We start from the raw sequence: 4,905 nt of genomic DNA on the forward strand, positions 1-4,905 counted from the left end.
TCCTGAGGGGCACAATGGTCTGCATTTATCACAAAAACGAAATATGTGACGATCAGAAAGGCCACGCGATGCCCCCAGTTATGTTGTGGGATCAATGGATAGAGATGAACAGTAGTTTGGGCAGAAATCCTTACCTGTTCGAAAGGAAAGTGCTCGCATTTTTCGGAGTAGTCGCAAGTGACGCTTCTAACAGTGCAGTAACTCCGCCGACATGATTACATTTGGTCGGTTGCTTGGCAAACCTCACCGGCCTGAGAAGGAGAGAGGGGGAGAAGAAGGGGCCAGCAAGAAACACGATGAGCGCTGGCCATTTTAGTAGTTCTCTTGGCACTTAGAATGTTGAACTTGTCTGTCTAAAGAGGCAGACAGGAGGGGCAGCAGAGCGGCTAGCGAGCAGAGCGTTAACAAGTGAGCTATGGATATATACCATTAGCACGAGGATGAATAATAGCTATGTGAACATGGTAATGCCAACATGTAATGTTTCTTTGTAGTGCATCAAGTCGTTACAAGAGTCGTTAACCTTGATGTATCATACAATGCTAATGGTAAGTGCTCACAGCACCAGTGAAATTGCGAATGCGCACATGCGAGGTGTAAGAGCTAAGAGCTAACGGAAATAGTAAAGATACCTGCTAACAAAAGCATCATCAGCTAACATAGACTAATGCCAACATGCGAATCTAACAATGCTAAGACTAAACAATGCCAAATAAAGACTAAACGGCTAAGTTAACTGTTGCGACGCGCAGCACTAAAACATAGCTAAGAGAATAATGCCTAAGGGACGCTGTTAGCACATCAGCGCTAACATAGCTAACGGTTAACATGACGAAATGTAACAATGCTAGTGGTTAACGTTAACCCAGCGCAGAACAGGTAGCTAAGTTACATGAGGTTCACATGCTGAAACTGCTAACATGCTAAGTGCGGTAACATGTTGAGAACATAGTAGCCAACTGCATACAAGAAGCTACTGCTAATGGGCTAACATGCCATGGCTAACATGCTAATAGTTAACTGTGAGCACCATCAGCGCTAACAATGCTATGTATCATCGCAATGGGCACGTTCAACTACAGCGCTAACTGCTATGATAACGGGGATTCGAATGCTAACATGCTATGTGGGTAACTGTGTAGACCGCAACAGCAGCATAACCAATGCTATGATATAAACAATGTAATGCAAACATGTTTAATGCGAACTGTGGCGAATGTTAACTCTGTATCATGACAGCGCTCACGGCTAAGTAATCGCAGTGCTCACGCTAGACCAATTCAGCGTTAACAATGCTATGTTCCATGCTAAAGTGCTACAGCTAATGTTAACTTTTGCCAGCCATCATCCAGGCTAAATGCTATGTTTACAAGCTAAGGTTAATGGTAACATGCAATTGCTAACAATGCTAATGCTCTGTTATCACATCAGCGCTACTGCTAATGAACATGCATAAGGTATTTAGCCCATCACGCTAAAATGCCCGTATGTAACAGGCAATGCGAACATCCTAATGTAAAATGCGAATGCTAACCTGCGAATGTTTAACTGCTCGTCCATCAGCGCTAACATGCTAATTCGAACATGCTACGTACATGCTACGGCTAAGCTAAAATGCAATGCTAATGTTAGCACTAAACGCTACTGCTCGCTGTGTTAATAACAGGTTAATATGACTGTGTTGAGGTGGCTTTTTGAATAAGACCCCCAGCAACAGCCCATCGTCACGCTCAAAATTTCTTTTACTAGTACTGAATTGGCTGAGCAGTGTCAGTATATGTATGGGGACGACGGGGCCAGAGTCAGGCACCTCAAAATTTTCTTTAGAAATTTTTCTAGTTCTTATTCGTCTTCCGTTCTTCCGTGTTTTTTTCGGTTCGCTTCTCCGCCTCCCAGAGTTTTTGGTCGCCTACACAAAACGGTATCAAAACGACCGGCTCGGCCGGGAATCGATGGCTATGACTTTCTAAAAGAGTTTCGGCAAACGGTTTTGCCAAAAATCGACAACGAAGCCAAAAAAGAATGGGTGTTATTGCGAAACTTCCAGACCTAGAGTGGGTGATGTCATCGCTAGAGTGGAGAGGGGAGAGAACAATCAGTGAAAAAATAAAATGGATTTCGACTACCGTGGCCTCAAATGCCAGCTACAGACATGATTATCCCCTCAAATGTAGGAAATTAGAGGTGATCGCAGTGATAACACTGTTGAAGTTTCTCTTTTATAGGTTTTTGGCTGCCATACAGGTTAATTGATCGACTACTCCCCACCAAAGCCTCATACACTCCCATGTTATTTTTAGTAGAAATGTTCCGGAAGGAGGAGGCACCACGGTGCTTGCTCTGACTCTTGAGCCAAATTTATATACGTTTCGCCTACAACTTGGCAAGAACATGCTCCCACAAGACGAGCATCTTCTGGTCATTTCAGATTTTGGTTTGAGGCAGACCTTATGGTTAGTGTGTTGGCCACCTCGAGGGGATCATTCAGACATATACATGTGCATCTCAGTGGGAGAGACAGTGGATCAGGACCTGGCGACTAATTACTCTTACCTGTCAGCTCACCCTGGTTGCTTGGCAACATCAAGCATGCATATCTCACAAACACAACACTAGAGAAGACAGACCAACCAACAAAGGCAGACAGACAGGCAGACACGCAACACACCACACACCAACAACACCACAAGACCGAACAAGCACACATGCACGCACGCCACAACACACACAATTGTTTTTCTAAAATAAGAGTCCTTCAAAATAAGAGCCCAATAAAGGCAATGATGACACAGCTTGTTATTAATACTGAATTTGCTGAGCAGTGTCAGTAAAATGCATGGGGCGACGGGGCCAAGTCAGGCACCTCAAATTTCTTTAGAAATTTTTCTAGTTATTATTAAGCCCTTTTTTTGGCTCGCTACTCCTCCCAGAGTTTTTGTCGCACATACACAAAACGGGTATCGAAACGACCGGCTTGGCCGGGACATGTGTGCTATGTCTTTTCTAAGAGTTTCGGCAAACGGTTTTGCCAAAAATCCAGAAAAACGAAACCAAAAAATGAATGGGTGTGTATTGCGAGAACTTTCCAGAGCTAGAGTGAGTGATGTCATCGCTAGAGTGGACAGGGAAAGAACGATCAGTGAAAAAATAAAAACGTATTCGGACTACCGTTGCCTCAAATGCCCAGCTAACAGACATGATTATACCCTCAAATGTAGGAAAATTCAGGTGATCGCAGTGATACACTGTTGACGTGTCTCTTTTATAGTTTTTGGCTCCATACAGGCTAATTGATCGAGTACCCCACCTCCACAGCCTCATTCCTCCCCATGGTTTTTGGCAGCAGAAATCTTTCGGAAGGAGGAGGCACCACGTGTGCTTTCTCTGACTCCTACGGCCAAAAGTTTATACAATTTTCGCCTGAAATTGGCACCGACATTATACACAAGACGAGCATTCTTCTGGTCATTTCAGATTTTGTTTGATGCATACCTTATAGGTTTTTTTTGCCCCCTCGAGGGGGATCATTCGACATATACTGTGCATCTCAGTGGGACAGACAGGCTGCATGCAGCACCTCTGACTAATTACTCTGACCTGCAGCTCACCCTGGTTGCTTGGCAACCTCAAGCATGCCTTTGACTAACTTTTTTGCAAGTCTCTGTTTGATATCGACTATCACGCTACTTTTTATGTCGGGCCATTTTATCCGTGCTCTCACAAAACACAAAAACACATAGATAGAGGACAGACACACCACACACAGGCAGACAGACAGGCAGCGCACACACCCACACACACACCACAGACAAACAAGCACAACACACACACACACACACACACCACAGGACAAGTTTTTCAAAAGTCCCTTCAAAAATAAGAGCCCAATAAAAGGCAATGATGACACAGCTTGTTTATTAATACTGAATTTTCTGAGCAGTGTCAGTAATAATGCATGGGGACTCGGGCCAGAGACACGCACACTCAAAATTTCTTTAGAAATTTTTCTAGTTGATCGACTACTCCCGCCAACAGCCTCATAGACTCCAATGTTAAAAAAGGAGGGAAATTTTCTGGAGAAAGGCAGAAGTAACGTTTCTCTCTCTTGCTCCTGAGGGCACATTTCTTCATTTATCGACACAACAAATATGTAAAACGATCAGGAAGGTCTCATCGTGCCTCAGGTTAGCCGGTTCAATGATTGGAATTACGTTTGGCAGAAGTCCTTCCTTTTCGAGGGAGTTCTCAGCATTTTTCTCTCAGTCTCTAACTGACATTCTACAGGTGCCAACTGCTCCCCTGATTACAGTTGGTCCTGGTTGCTTGGCAACCTCCGGCTGCTTGAAGGAGAGAGGGGGAGGGGCCACCAGAAGCCGACGGCAGCCATTTTAGTAGTTCTTGTGCACTTAATTTGAACTTGTCTGTCTAAAATGGCAGACAGAGACAGCAGAGCAGCTAGCTCGTTAACATGCTAATGATAATTACCATTAGCCACTAGGAATTAAATACATGCTAATGTTAACATGTTAATGTTATCATGCTAATGGTAATTGCTAGCGCATCAGCGTTAAAATGCTAATGGTAACATGTTAATGGTAACATGCTAATGCTAACATAGTAATGTTAACATGCTAGCGCATCATTGTTAACATGTTAATGCCAACATGTTAATGCCAACATGTAATGCTAACATGCCAATGCTAACTGTTATCGCATCAGCGCTAACATGTTAATGCTAACATGCTAATGTTAACTGTTAGCCCATCAGCGCTAACATGTTAATGCTAAAATGCTAATGCTAACATGGTAATGCTAACATGCTAATGCTAACATGCTAATGCTAACCTGCTAATGGTAACTTAGTCCATCATCGTTATCATGTTAATGCAAAAATGCTAATGCTAA

Source organism: Larimichthys crocea, chromosome XXII, assembly GCF_000972845.2.
Source record: "Larimichthys crocea isolate SSNF chromosome XXII, L_crocea_2.0, whole genome shotgun sequence".
NCBI classification, from domain to species: Eukaryota; Metazoa; Chordata; class Actinopteri; family Sciaenidae; genus Larimichthys; species Larimichthys crocea.